At 40.7% G+C, this 16,234-nt stretch overlaps 1 protein-coding gene across 1 annotated transcript in view; it reads right to left on the bottom strand.

Annotated features, from left to right (window-relative positions):
• The window catches only part of LOC115046189 (helicase ARIP4-like), a 62,941-nt gene extending 58,994 nt beyond the window's left edge, over positions 1 to 3,947 (bottom strand). The window contains exon 1 of the mRNA XM_029506396.1: positions 3,829 to 3,947. The gene's annotated coding sequence lies outside the window, so the exon portion shown is untranslated. The remainder of the gene's footprint in view (positions 1 to 3,828) is intronic.
• Between the last annotated feature and the right edge of the window lie 12,287 nt (positions 3,948 to 16,234).

Genomic DNA, 16,234 nt, shown 5'->3' with positions numbered 1-16,234 from the left:
TTAACTTGGTGCTGTTCCCAACATATTTAATTTTCGTTTGAAGCTTAAAACACAACATGCGACTTGTCTTGTTCTTGTTTCCCAGCCTACTTATAAAATCCAAAATACCTACAGATATCAGCTTTTAACATTTTTGGAGCGCGTATAATCTCTACCTCGCAGCCTCTCTATGCCATTTTGTGCTGCCATGTATGTGAGAATTAACACCAGTTAGATGAAACTACCATAAACACCACAGACAGACTTCCACAGTTGCTATCAGTTACTTCCAGGATGTTATTTTTAAGTGGAATTTTTATGCCAAGGCCGGAAAAATCAACAAGCAATGTCATTACATTATAATCAATCAAGGTCTGCCACTGCATCAATACAGAATCATCCACGTCTGCAACATGATGCATCGATTCTATGATTAATTTCAACACCACTACCACCAATGGGACATTGTGTATTGTATATTTGATACCCCCAAGCATAGTAAGTACGTACGACCAGGATGTGCACATTAAGCAGTATTACTTCAGTTGAGATCATTCTGCACAGACATCAGAAATGACATAATAAATAGCTGAAGAAACAGAAAATACAATTCCTGATTAAATATGACCATAACAGAATCTTCGGATGGGAAGTCGTGGGGTTTACCGAACCAGTTTATAACAAGCTTTATGTTTTCTAAGTTCAAATGTATAGCAGATAGCTGAAAGATCTCCTGGCTTTGTAAAACCTGTTTCCTGGTAAAGTTCTCAGGCAAGCTGTTAATACAGAACAAACAAAATTTTGCAGGTTTCTGCATAATTATATTTGATTGACAACATCCAGCAACAACTCCTGTGATCCTCTTCTGTTTCTTTTTACAGTTAAACTACAGATAAAAAAAATTCTAATGGAAACTTTTCAAACTGCAGTTGAAATTGCTATCGTTTGCATATTTCACATTAATAGTTCGAACAAAGCAGCAATATGCTTGCTTGACATCACCACCTGTGCTCTCTTCAGTTCCTCTTCTCACATTTACGGGCAGATGAAATATCATCTGATATTTCAAACACGATTAATGTGCATAAATGTCAACTACGCCAGCAGTAGCCACACTCCTCCCTCCTTCCGTCACTACTGTGCTGCTCTTGTACCCAGCCACCCGCTGAGCTTGTTAGAAGGAACAGACTGAAGGAGGGATGTAAGGATGAGGGGAGGAATTAAAAGGCAAGTGCCAAAGAAGTGCTGCGAGATCATCCTTTCAAAGCCTTGGTTGAGCACAACCAAAATCAAAGAAACCAACCTTGACAAATGTTTGAGGACAGATATGAGGCCAAGCAAGGCAGCTAATACCAGTTTTTTCAACAGCCTGGAGAGACTGAAGATCACAGAACATCTCTCGGGCATACCCACAAATGACAGCTTTGGCCTGGATTAAGTTTGTACACAAAGCATTATTAAAAATAGCAGCCTGCTTTTAAATCCTTGAATGAGCCACATATGTTGAAAACAGTGTTGTATAGGAATGTTCAATGAATCCTGTGAGACAAATGTCACTGCTAACTGTAACTTTGACTACACTGATTCATATCTCCACTACAACAGATCTGGGTCCCTTAAAAAAGCAAGCAAGTTGAAGATTTTCAAAGACAGACTGACCTTTTCTAAAGAAGACAAAGGCTAGAACAAGCACAAACCTTCACTTCGTGCAAGAGAACAAAAAAAAAAAAATAAGTGTGTGTGTGTGTGGGGTGGGGGGTGGGTGGGGGGGGGGGGGTAAAGACGGTTTCATCAGCTCAGGTTCCATCTGGCTGAAGTGGTTGGCTGGTTACCTGATCCAAGGTCAGAGGAAAAAGGTACAAAGTCTCTGAATCAACACTGACAGCAGACACAGACAGAGGAGCCTGAAATCAGACTATTAGAACATAATCCCCCTGTCATGGTTTGTTCAACCCAATACAGTATGTGACTTGTGAACTAAAATGCCTGTTCGGTGTCACCCCCTAGCAAAAACAGATGTCTGACTGCTACAAAATCTAAAGCAGCTTCGTCAAATGACTGCTATTAACTCAAGGAAATTACTCCAGGAGAGAACATCAATGAAAGCTACCTTGAATTTGTTCCATTAGCAAGGGTGACAGTCTAAATTTGCTATTTTAAACACATCAACAGTCACATAGACTGAAATATGAGAGACATGTTGCCTGCTGAATAAAGGGTACGACTTACACAAACAAAAGCATGCATCAAAAGTGCAAAAGTGCACACACCAAAAGCAGAAGACTATGTGAGCTCAAAATAGAGGCCAGTGATGTGCTGATAATACTTTATAGTTTTGACAGCAGATTTTGTGACTTGAAACTACATACCTATTGTTGCATCTTTTGATTATATCGCCAAAAATAGCATTTAAGCTGTAGTGTGTAGCTGCATTTAATTGTTACTGATGCTCAAGTGTAGCTGAAGAAATGTTTTTCCTTCAGCAACACATGTTTTTACTCCTGTCCTCCTTTTGTCTGACGTTCAACTTCCTTTGTTGAATCATAAGAGAAAACTGTTTGGATAAGATGCTACACAACCAGGGTGACACATGCAGAATGACCCTTTAATTACATTACATTCTGCAAAGTTCATAGATTACAAATGTGTTTCTAAAAAGGTAAGAGTTGGATTTTGAATTAAAGTCCATTTAAAGGATCTGGGAAGCATTAATACCGTTATGAAAATTTTACTTTTTTGCAATTCAAGTGGAAGTGACATGAAATGTGATAAAAATGTCACATGGCTCAATGCTACGTCAGAAGCTACAAGCATAACACAATCAGGTCTCTGATAGAACTGCTGGCAGCAGTTCAACTGCAGCGAAAGTATTTTAGACAACTGGGTTTAGCAAGTCACCAGATTATATGGAAACTTGATCAATGGGCATCGTTCTGCTGCATTGATGTGTTCATTTCAACTTAAAACATTCACTATGAGTGCAGTGCTAAATCACTACATTTTTAAAGACTTTTCCAGTTTTCTCCAGGTCCAAGTAAGATCTGACTTAAGCCCCAGCTAGCTCCTCAGTCCCAGCCACATCCCTGCAGAAAATATCATCAGCTGGGTGTCCGGGGAACTATGGGCCTGTTAAGAGGGCTCTTAAGGTCGTTACTCCCTGCTGTAACATCTCCCACCTCCTTGATTCTGGTTCCCACCACTGTGCTTATCGCAGTACAGGTAAATGCATCACCTGGTTGCTCTCATTGCGAAAAGTGCCACCTCGGCCAGCCAGAGGTTCAGTGTCTGCTTCTGACAGCAGCTTCAGGGATTCAGTTCCAAAACTACAAATCAAACACCAGGACTGTTGAAGTGTTCGTGGAAATGTACATTCATGAAATTTCAGTATCAAATCGGACTCTTTACATCAGCCACTTCTTTTATCTTTTATTCATTTATGTATTTCTTTTTAGCTGACCCTTCCAAGCTAACTGGCTCTTTGGTGTCACAGTTGGATTCCCCATTCACTCCAGTTTAAAGCCACACATGAGTCAACTTGTGCGTCCCGCTGCTTTCATTTCATTTCTTCTTCCGATGACAACATATATATAACATCTAATAAAATATAATATATGTGTGTGTGTAAGCGCCGTGCTGCCCGTTTCATAACAGGGAAGGAGGCAGCATCAGCACTGCAGCCGGCGTGCTGCTCTATTGTCTGCAGCCTAATTGACGCTCCGCTCCCCCCGCACACACCGGCTGCTAACTGCCGGGGAAAACGCTTCGGACCAAAAGAAAACAAAGAAACATTTGCAGGCGTGCACGAACCGCCAGCGGGTGTGCGTGTCTGCGCGCGTGTTTGTGCCTCACCTTCCGTCTCCGTTTGTACCGCAAAGTCCGTCCAAGTGGGAGTCTTTCTGTTTGGGAAGTGCAGGAAGATGCGGGGCAGCTCGGCCGCTCTCACTCATTCATCAGTTTGTCCGCTCAGAGAGGAGGGTCGCTCCTGTTGGTCCCTGCACGCGCTCCGCTCAAGAGAAAAAACAGCCATTACGAAAGTTCCGGAAGTGCACGAACATCCCAACACTTCTGATCACAAAGGCTGCGTTACAACACAACTTCAACACACAAAGTTAGCGCTGCATTTATTTGTGCTTTCATTATTTCCGTTATCATCGTTATTATTATTATTATTATTATTATTATTATTATTATTATTATGGGGGATTTGGCTCTTAAGCCATTGTGTTTGTTTTATGGGCAGAAAAGTAAAAGCTAATGATTTGACAAATTAAAAAGCAGTTGCATTTTTTTGAAAAGTTATAAATAAAATATTCATTTACCTTTGAAGCCATGTGTAAGTGCTATTTTAATGAAGACACAAGGTTAAGTCAGTGGCCTTTGATATTATCTAACATAATTTCTTCTTCTTGGAACATATTCAGTTATTCTACCTGACTGCGTTTTTATCCCAGTTTAAATCAGGCAGCGTTAAGATGGAAGGTACATGATGTCACCAATAAGAATGAAAAACAGTACACAAGTGAGACAACTGCCAATCAAACAGGACTCAAGCTGGATAAGAGATCTAATTTAGCTTCAATGAGTGTGTCCCTACATACAGTACATGCTGGGTCATGTACTATATGTGGGGACACGCCTAGAATGTATTCAGTTGCATATGTAATGCAGCTGATGTTGCCAAATTACATATTTGTGTTTCCTCAGGGCAACATTATTAAAATAAAATCTTGAAATAGGTCGTCGTTCCGATGTGGGACTCCCCATGACAGCCGTGCTGCACCTGTCATCTAACTGTTATAAATCTCTCTCATGGAGAAAACTTGTTTGTAATGAGAAATATTTACTTCATTCTACTCTTGTGTGCTGGTTCCAGGGTTTTGGTATGGTGGTTTTGTACAAGCTGGCTTACTGGCCACATTTAAATTGCCATGTTTTTTTATGCAACAACACACTGAATGAGTTAATAGTTGTTCTGTTTTCTCTGGTGAAAGTTCATTTAGGGTGAAAGTTTGAAGAAGTGAACTTTGGACAGCCACCTCCTTAATGAAACAAATTCAATCAACACAAAGGATGGCAGATGAAAAGGCACCTTTGGTGTTGTCAGCTTGTTGTTTTAAGGTTTGTCTGTTTTTTGGGTTTTTTTTTTTTTTAGAATTAGTGTAGTTATTGTAGTTGTTGACCAACAGCCTGGTAAAACTATCCACTCTTTCTAAACAAATACAAGGGAAAGTGAAGTGAAACATGTGTGTTGTGATTGCAACCTTTACTGTGGGGTTTGGAAAGGGTTTAAATTTGAAGGATTTAACCTTGAGCCTCTTATTCAATCCAGTTGATGCATTTGCTGCAGCCTGAGGATTCTTGCCAGCAATTTGTTTCTGTGTCTGTTTTTCAGATTGCTGGGAGTTCAGCAAAATGGTTTCCTATTGACAATATGTCTGATTGCCTCAGAGAAACTGAGAGTGAGGCTGGGATTCACATAAACATAATAACAGGCTGCCATCTGCACACAGCGTTGCAGCTCAACTCAACAGCCTCATTATTTAAGTGTATTTGAATGCGCGTTTTAAAATGTTGGGCTTCCTAAATTGTGCTATTTTCTTAGTTCTGACTGATCAGCTGCACGGTTCAAGGCTGGCTAAACTTGCAGTAGCATTTCTTAGCAAATCTTTTTAATCAAGCTTCTAAGTAGATCTTCTTTTCATACAGATAGTGCCCTCTATTGACCACTAGCGCACAGTGCTATAATGATCAGTAAGACGGGTCTAACAGTGGGGTGAAACACAGAAGACTGAGATAGCCACCTGTTTCAAACAGCACATCAACTTATTTTTCTATTAATTGATGTTTGTAGACAGTAACACACACAGATGCAATAGCTACTTAGATAGAAAATCTCCTCAACAGTGAATGTCAAACAGTCACTGTGTGGTTTATGCACAAAATCCAGTGACTTTTACATTTTATATATATGTATAGGTCTACTTTCCAGACATGCTAAATATCACATTGATCTTCTCTTCACTTCTCTTGGGTGTCAGTTTGAGGTTATCTTTCCTTTCCCATGATAGTGAAAAGACTTTACACAACTATTTCTGTGAAGTCGATGACGTACACACTGATTTACTTTAGAGTGATTATGATCAATTTCATAATAAATGGCATTCTTGGAACAGGACCCATGTGACTACACAGGATAGGAGATAGAATTGGCAGATGTAGTAGTAGCAAATCAATAGTCAATGTACCAAATTTCCCCTGTGGATTACAGTTTTGTTTTTTTTCTTTTTTACAATTACTAAAATAGAAAAACCCCATACTCTGAAACAAATTCTCAGTGGCTTAAACAAATTTTTTGGATCAAACACTCTTGGCCAAACGTTAAACCCTGTGCAGGTACTTAGACTCATTTCGCAAAACTCGTATGCTCCTTCTTCCTAAACCTTAAACACACTGTCAGTCACTAAACACATTTCACACCGTGACACACCTGTGTAGCAAAATTGTAAACACTGGCAGCAAAATGTGACTCTGACATAGCTGTCATCTTTTATACACAACAACTCAATATTGAACACATATGTTTCTAAGCATGTTATCAGACCAATTGGGCAGGATAAAAGTCAGTTCAGAGTGCAGCCAGCTACAATAGGTAGAACTATACAGAGAGGCAGAGGAGAAGAGTTTGTGTGAGAGGTGGTGGACAAGGAGGAAGAGGCTGAGGAAGCCCAAGAACAGCTATTACTGATTAAATTCAGGAAACATAACGTACACCATGTCCTTGTTCATGGGATGACAATGAGAGTCCAATCCATGCTCTGGCCAGTATCACCAGGAGACTCAGACGGTTATTGTTTCCTGTTGTTCTGACACAGAGAGCACTGTACTGTAAGTCATGTAATGGTCATTACAATACTGTTTTTATTGGCTGTATATGTTTGCAAGATTTTATTTATTTATTTATTTATTTATTTTTGGTAGAATTGAAAGATGGCCCGATGGGGCGGAAGGGCTGCTCTTTACTCCAAACAACAAGAAACACTCATTGTTGACATGGTGCATGGTGCAAATCTGGAGTGCATACAGCATACTGTAAATACAGAAAGAGCGTTTGAAGTGGATTCCATGGAAAGGCCCCATGAATACACTTTCATAGATGAAGCAGGGTTCAATCTGGAAAAAAGGAGGCGGACAGGCTGGAACACAATTGGTCAACGTGACATTGTGGTCCCCGGCTGGTGTGGTGACAATGTCACCCTTTGTGCAGCCACAAGTAACTGGGGGCCATGTAACACTGAACATCTCCTTACATTTCTGGGTGGTCTAGCCTGCACTAGCAGAGAAGGACCACTTGACAGGGCAGCACCATCAGGTTAGATCTATCCTGTGTGGAGCCAACACCAGGAAAGTGCAGGAACGGATGGGCTCTGTGAAACTTTTTTTTTTTTTTTTTTTTTGAAGTGTGTGCATTTTATTTTTTCGCTACTTCCTTTAACAGTCTGTTCCCACATGCCTTTAGGCAACCACTTTTATCCGTTTCCAAGAAAACTCCACTGAACTGCTTGAATGACTCTCTGCCAGTTGCTTTAACCCCCATAATCACAAAATGTTTAGAGAGACTAGCACTCTCCGACAAAAAAGTTGCCATTCCCATCCCTTGTGATCTCGGTCAACCACTTTGCTTATAAAACAGACAGACTGACAGAGGATGCAATCATGCAAAAGCTCTCTATGCAGCCCCCTACACACTTGAATCACAACACATGTAAGGATAATATTTTGTGATTTCTAGTCCTGCATTTAGTGCAGATTGGTCCAAAAAATTAAATAACTTCCTCAGTCCTTCCTCCGCACCCTTTTCACATAGGACTACTCACCTATTTACATCACTAACACCAATATTATAAGCCGATGGCACTGCTGTACTGGGACTAGTATGGAGAAGAAATGTAACATCTGGCACATTTATAAACAACAAAAATAAGACTAAAGAAGATGGAGGGTGGGGCACTCTGTATATGTGGAGAGGAAGTAAAGAGAGTAGGCAGCATAAAATAGTGGTCTGGTAGTCTTCATTTCGGCTGGCCGCACCTGGTCAGAAACATCTCCCCTCAGACGAGGAAGGCCCAGCAGAAGCTCTTCTTTCAGTGGAAGCTGAAACCGGCTCACCTCTGTCAACATGTGCTGATTAACTTTTACTGGGTCGTCACTGAGAGCCTCCTGACCTACTGCTGCACTGTGGTCTGCTAGCTGCATGGCAGAGGACGAAAAGAACCAGCAGCGGGTGGTGAGAATGGTGGGATCACACTGCCCCACTTCAGTGACATATATACTGGCTGGCCTCACAGGAAAGCCAGCTGTATATTAAAAAAAATTATAAAAAAAATACTACTCACTGAGGAAACTGGCTATCTATGCACAATGCACAAAAGATCAATTTGCCATATTATTTGAAAGCCCAAACCTAGCGGTATGTTTTGATGTACTAATTTATTTTGTAAATTGAAAATATATATTACTTCATCTTCTCTATTAAATGGCACAGGTTTACATACATGTCACCAAATAATGGACACACCGGGTAATCAAAATCTGCTTAAAAAATAATAAAGGAAAAGCTAAGCCAAGGTTTTTAAGGCATAACTGCGAAAAGTCTCAAGGATCCTTTTAAATATGCAGATGCGTACAGTGCAATGGCTGCCAGGTTGCATTTGCATCATGTGGGCTTAACCGAAGAGACAGGAGAGACTTGTTAATATGATTAGACAGCTCAAGATGGTGACTGCTACCAAAAGGTATTCAAAAGTCAGTTTGAGCCTTCACTGTGTTGATCACATACACACACTAGATGGAGCCACTCTCTGTGTAATACCACATAGCCGTATTTATACCCATTCTGAAACTTCTCCTGTGAAAGGAGTTTGTGTTGATAACTGACAGGCACTCATACTTTTAAACTATAAACCTGTCGGTATGAACACAGAATCTACCTGATTGGTCAATGTTCTTTGAACAAATGCTTTGCTCCTATTATGCAATTCATTAAAAACAAAGAGGTGCTGCTGCCAAGTGTGCATGGATAGCACGAATGCTCAGAGGCACTCTGGTAGTTTTTTTTAACTTTACACTTAAGAATACAATATATTTTAAAGAAGACATGAATCCCTCAATACTATTAGCACTTGTTTATCTTATAATAGATTTCCATGTAATTAATGTATCTAAAAATGTATAGATTATGCATGCTGACTCAGTAGCATGGCATGATGGGATACTAATTGAAACTGAGCAACTGCGCACATGGAGTGGAGTTGTGTGATGTTGGTGGCTTTCACACCCTCCAGCGCTTGGGGACATGTTGATGAAATGACTGACATCAGTCTAATCCTGGGAAAGTTCAGTTGCAGACACAGCCTACTGGTAGGTTTCTATTTTTGTAAAAACAGTTAAATACATCATCCTCTTCAATGTTGACTCCCTTATGAGCATGACAGTTAGTAGTCAGCGTGCATATGTGTGGTGCAGACAGTGATTACTGATTTTACAGTAAGTTTCTTATATGCAGCAAATGTTATTCATGTTGAAATTGTCAGTAGGTCTGAGTGTGAGTCGTTGCTTGTCTCTGTCTGTTGGTCCTGTTATGGACTGGTGACCTGTTCAGGGTGTACCCCACTCTCGCTCTGAGTGAGCTGCGATTGGCTCCTGCAACCCGGAAATGGATGTGGTATGGATGGATGTTATTCATGTCATGGAAACAGCATTTCGACTGTGCAGACTATTCTCACAGTCCACAGTAAAAGAGGTTTAAGTAAAAACATTGATGTAGGCTACATTTCATTTAAGTGTTCAGTGTTTTATCAGTAGTGTTGCTGTGACATTCAATGAAATTAGTTGAATTCATCTGCACCTCCTGCTAAAACAATGCAAAATGTCCACCACGTGAAAGCCCATGAACTCCACCTTGTACTGACATTGTGTGTATTTTATCTCATCATCCAGTCTTTCAAGGTGTGTGTGTGTCTATGTGTGTGCAGTGTGTGTGCAGTGCAGCAGAGAGGAAATCACGTGTCATCTCGACTGTTCACTTATCAGCTCTGCCATATGCTGCTTTATGCAAAAACAGAGTCTTGTTGAGAGACCTTCTGTCAAACCAAAGAGAGAAAATGTTCAGGCAAAACTATGGTTGATTATTGTCTGTGAAAGAGATTAAGTTTAACTTAATACGGACACCTGAAGTGCCATTTTATCCCTGCTGCAACAACAAGATATATCAAACAAGATGTAACCAAGCAAACCTGCAGTCGGACGATATTGTTCTCGTTTCTGCTAATACAGTGGGGTTCCAGTGTTATCCTCTCTTCTCCCTTGAGATTATTGTACTCCTGTGAAGTTTTTACTCTTATAATTTCGTCCTGTTCTGTTGTATTCTCTTGCTCTACTGCTTCTACCTTTCTATTCCTGTCTGAAGGCTTCATTCTTCCATTGCCAGCCATCTGGTCTGTTAGTTGTCTCAGTTTCTCTCTCTCTAAGTTAGGTGAGATTATAATGGGATAGGATTTTATTATTGACCCATCCTAAAACAAAAAGCTTGGCAGACACCTGTACATCCTTACACATGAATGCAGCCTGCAGATATTGTATGAAACACATGATTTTCTGCACAGAGGAGAGTTTGCTGAAATGTTACCCTTGGTAGATTTATATGGTAATATTATTATGGTTAGGTGTCTGTCAATTGATTTAAAAATTCTTCTGCTCCATTTAGTGACTATAAAATATGAAAATAGCTGGAATGGTAACTTGAATATCAATCTGTAAATATAATTTTATTCCCCATCATTATAACCTTGCCCCCAAATATTTCTTTAATGGTTCCTTCAGGAAGCTGGGCCACTGGGATGTGATTTTTAGGGGAGCCTACGTCTTTAGTGGTCAATCACACACACTGTAATGATTTCCTGCAGGGCTGTGGAGGGTAAAAGGAGCTTGTCTCAAATTTGTTCACTTCCACCAACTTAATGGAAAATAAATACACAACTAAACTGACCATGACCACAATTACGTACAGTACTCAGCTGTCCATTTCCCTTCCTTTTCTTCCACTCAGCAAAACGTCCACATGCAAAAAATATTTTGTATACAGGCCTATTATATTTCACCATAAATGAATAAATTAAGCATCAGAGAGCCTCAAAGACAAAGTGAGTTTGTTTGAAATGTAAAGTTTCTGGCACTCTTGCGATTGCTCAGCTAGTTGAGCCATACTAGTGTCAAACCAACATTTGCAAATCGGGTTACAACAACAATAATCCAATTAATCCCAGTCTTTTCTCCACTGTCGTCATCACGAATTTCATTTAGTCTACTCTGCGGCAGGATATGCTGGGGCAAAGCCCAAATAAAATGCTGACAAGGACCAAAGCGTTACCGTCATGCACATTACAGTAATTAACTCTGCATTCAGAGGATGAAAAAGGTGGTGTGACTTTGTGAGGTTTGATTATTTGAGGAAAATGAAGGCAAACCTTGCTGACCAGACTCTCATGTTGCACTGAGTTTTTTGAGCACCAGGTTTTAGAAATTCTATTGGAATCAAAGTATCATCAAATTTTAACAAAAACTCCAAGTTGAATGAAATATTAATTTCACATTCAAGTGCTCATTCAGATGGGTTAAAAGAGCTGCTTGTTACTTCCTGTCATGACTTCCAGAAGCCAGATAAGAAGGTCATAAGAAAGAGAATAAATGAAAAGAGGAGGAAGGCAAGCAACTTCTCTTTTCCCTTCCTGAGGTGTAGGATTTTTTTAATCGGTGGAGGAAATAATTAAGTTTACATTGGAGTGAAGTCAAAGCAAAAAAAAAAAAAAAAATGGGTTGGGATGAAATATTTATTTCCTTTTCATCCTAAATGAATGTGATTTGGATTAAGAGCTTTGGCCAGTTTGTCCATGGATGAGGGACAGATAGCATCATTTTTAAAACAGGCTGTGCAGCTATATGAATAAAAGTGCTTGTTCTCCATCAGGGTCATTAGATGGTTCTGGGGATTTGACTGCATCCAGAGTGTCTCCAGGGTTTCAGTGACATTTTGAAATACAAGACTTTTAATTTTGCTGCTACTAAGGCTTAACTTTTGATTTCCTCATGTGTATTAATTGAAATTCAAAACACTTTCCTCCAACGGGCCAATCAAGGCTACAGGTGTAAATGTCATCTGTCATGGCTGAACGTCAGATTGGTGACTGCTTCCTTTCAGCTCCTGCTCTGTGCACATGCGAGTCCCTGCTGTGAATTTCAGGTAGACTGACCATTAACCAACCTGAGAGTGACCCAATCAGTTTTGAGGACCTAAAAAGTTCAGAGCTGAATTGCTGTCCCGGTGTGTCAACCGATTTGGTTCCGCCCAAGTTCCTGTTCTCCTTTACGCTGATTTACTGCTGAGTCGTGCGTAGTTGCTAAGTTACCGTGCGTCCTTAAAGAAGAAACGCAAATAGAAACACAGCTGGGTGTACGGAAAGCGAAATGGAACAAACCAATGTGTAGGTTAGTGGTATGGTATTTATTATATAACAAAATAAATTGAGAATGCATTTGTTCGGCCATTCTTTGTGTAAATGGATGCCAGCTAGCATAGCTGTGTGAGGTTAGCCTACGTTAAGTAAACCTCCCTGCCGGATCACTTACACTAGTTAGTCGCTTCGAAATGGACTGCTAGCTAACTGGTTAGCTAACTGGTTAGCATGCTCGACTGACGTATTGATGACATTATTTTTGACTTATAACGTTACTATAGCTTACCATTCATTTGGAAACGGGCAGAGCGCCTGCGAATGACATATTTCTGCTCCTCGGAAACACACAGGATAGTGTCCATATTTTTCATTATTCACGAACTCGTTGAACACAAGTTTGTCCATTTTACCATAATGAACATACACTCACATGACAAACGCTCATCCTGGCCGCCCTTTGGGAAACTGGGTTGGGAATTAGTTTATGGCCTGGGTTGGTTCCAAGTAAGTGCATGATTTTTACGAAAGTCAATGATCCATTCAATGAACACTTAAAACATTTTCCCCCGAAACCCTACACATGATCTGCTATCGCTTGCACGACATGCCCATAAAATAGGCTATAGGTCTACATAATTATCATTGATCGATCAACGAGCTATACTGTAGCATATACACAAGAAAAATTCAGCAACAAAGCATGGTATTTATTTACTCATTACAATTATTAACAAGTCGACAGGCGTGGACTCGGAGCTAAGAAGAAGAGGTCACGTGGGGTGCTGGAGCCAATCCCAGCTCACTTTGGGTTTTACGTCATCACGGTTAGGTCAAGTGACGTAAATGTGAAATGGTGAAGTAGCGCAAATTTATGCTGCAATTCGACCTGCGCTGTGGCGCAGCGGCAACGCTGCCGCCCCGCACCTACGTGGGAGGGGTTCGATTCCCGGCTAGGGTAGGGTATGTGAATGTACGATGTAATATGTAATGTAATGTAACCCCGGGGTTAGTGATGTTAGTGATGTTAATATGTATACTTGATGTAAATGTAACAAGTGATGTGATTATATGATGTATGTAATGTGTATGTATGTAATGTAATGTAGGTCCATTCCCGGTGTGGGCACCTGAACGTGTCTACGGACTTAATTGGTTGCGAGTATTGGACTGGGCAAAGGCAGATACGGCGCCCCCCCAGGACCTAGGCCGAACCAGACCAGACGGGTGACGGCTCCCCTCCAGGAACGGACCAGACCGGAGACAGGACGTGTCCACAGACTAGACCAGTAAAAGAGCAGAGGAAAGGAATCTGTTTATGGAAGGAGGAAAAAGGGGACATGTAAAAAAAAAAACACAACCTTTTTAGTTAAGTTTCTAACTTGTTTTCTTCCTAATTGTAACCCCCCCAATAAATGTTTTGGCCACCGATCCTTCGCTAAGCCCCAACCCCCTTGGTTACTGTTGCTATGCTAGCCTGTTGTCTGTTGTCTGAAGTTCGGTAGGAAAATGTCCGGTCAGCGTCAGCTTCCGGTGATCAGAAAGGAAAAGAAAGAAGAATAAAAAAATAAAGGGTTGAGAAATTTTCTATGCAAATGTTTTTTAAAAAGGTGGTGACGGTGAATTTGGGACAAGATATTTTTAACTGGAACACGTACAGACATGGCCACGATGTATAATCCTCACCCTACCTGGATTTCTCCATAACATCGGGTCATTCTACATCATATATCTTGGCCGTATTATTATCTGGTGTGTATCACCACGTTTCTTCTTTAAGTACGCACGGTAACATAGCACCTACGCACGATTCAGCAGTAAATCAGTGTAAAGGTGAACAGGAACTTGGGGGGGGGGGGCCGAATCGGTTGACACACCGGTCCGGCTCTAGAGCCAAACCCGCTGTCTTCACCAACACGGGAACCAACTTAACTCTCATCTGGGCTTCTTCTCCTCCGTGTGTGAGTAACTTGATGCCACGTGAAGTTACACGTCTGGTTTCATTTGAGAATGACAATAACTTAAGCTAACTTGCTGTAAACAGTGTTTTGAATGTTGCTAGCTGGCTAACTGTCAGATTTGCTGTGCTGTGTAGTTTAGCTATGCTAGCGATAATGTTAGCGGCTAATGTATGTGGCTTGATTCAATTTAATTTAATTAAATTTTTGGCTTTGTTGGACACAGGGGGAAAGTTGTGTCCTTTGTGCACTTGTGGTAGACCCTTGTTGTGCTCTGAACATTTATCTGACTGACTGGGGGGGGTGGGGGCGGAACACCTCCCTCCCTCAGTTTAGCCGCATTAGCTGCTAACTTGAGCGCCTTCATCAGCAGCACGGTAGCTGATGTCGGCCATCACAGGGTTCATGTTTGGAAAACATCAAATATCAAACAGGAGACTACAAGCTCCTCCATACCGACTGGCTCAGTTAAAGTTACCTCATGCCACCCCCTTTATGTCGCCTTTCTATTGGACAAAGCCCCCCTAAATGAACTGGCCATTTATAATTATTTTCCATTTTAAAGCTAATCATTGTAATAATGATATAGTTTAATAAAAAGGTTCTCTGTACTCTGCCATTTTCAGACAATGAAGTCAGAAAAGCAACCGAAAACCTTTCGTGCTGACAGTTTTAATTCACTTTAGTATGAAAATGTCTAATGTATTTCTGACTGAGATGTAACATTCCACTGGAAAAGAGATTTCCCTATCTGAGTCCTTTGTTGCGACTAAGAGAAATATAAAAAAATGGATGAGATGAACTTTATTTTGGCTATCCCCATAATCTCGTATCTGAAATAAAAGATGAACGATGCTCCTGCTCTTATTTCTTTGCTGCTACAACAGAGATTCGATTTGACAAAGGTTGTCAACAAGATCATGATCTACACATTTGTGCTGCAAATGATATGCGCTGTTGAAAACACATCTATGGATGCTTGTTGTCACATTGAATTATAAATACAATGCTCAGTTTATTATCGGGTTATGTGTGAAGACAAGAGGAGGTCACAAACTGAGGAAGGGGATAAATAGTGGACGGTCTCCTCTGTTGGTACTTCTGAGTTTGGCCAGTGAAAGTGCTGATTGGGGACTACCCCACCTATTACTCATTCAGTTGGCCATTTGGGGCCGACCAATAGGATTTTCTTGCTTTGGCCTGTTGCTCAAAGTGAAGTGGAGTGCTGGCACATTGCTCATTTTAATCTCCTTAAGTATTCACCCCTACAGCAACATCAATGAGTCAGTCTGTCAAAGTGATCGATTCCGGAGCTGCAGGTTTCCTGAGCCATGACTCTTTGCTGGAGCAGGAAACTGGATGTTGGATTCCACAATTCATCAGCCACCTCATGATAGCAGATTGAAAAGAGACTGCCTGGACTCCTGCCATTATATTCTGGTACTGTAGAAATGTTGGCAGTTCTTTTAAAGCCTCCCAAAGCTCATTCTCAAGTTTGTTTTGCTTGTTATGGTCAGCCGAGTCTCAACAGGCATTTCCCTAGTTTAAAGTCAGTGGACCAAAATTATCTTGCAAATGGTGTGAACAATCAGAGCCAGGCGAACAACAAGTGGAGTCATATATTCACAGTTCTTCCCTGTTCTTCTGCACTGTTTTGAGGAGTTGTTTGGGCTTTTTTTTTTTTTTTTCAAATTAGCGGGTCAAATTATTTGTACAAAAGACAAAATTAACTTACCCCCACAATTATGCAATAAATAGTTTGTTTAAAATATCAGATGTCAAGATTTGAAT

The sequence above is a fragment of the Echeneis naucrates genome, chromosome 7 (assembly GCF_900963305.1).
Source record: "Echeneis naucrates chromosome 7, fEcheNa1.1, whole genome shotgun sequence".
Classification (NCBI taxonomy): domain Eukaryota; kingdom Metazoa; phylum Chordata; class Actinopteri; order Carangiformes; family Echeneidae; genus Echeneis; species Echeneis naucrates.
Note: the sequence above shows the minus strand (reverse complement) of the source record. Positions and strands in the feature narration are given on the sequence as shown.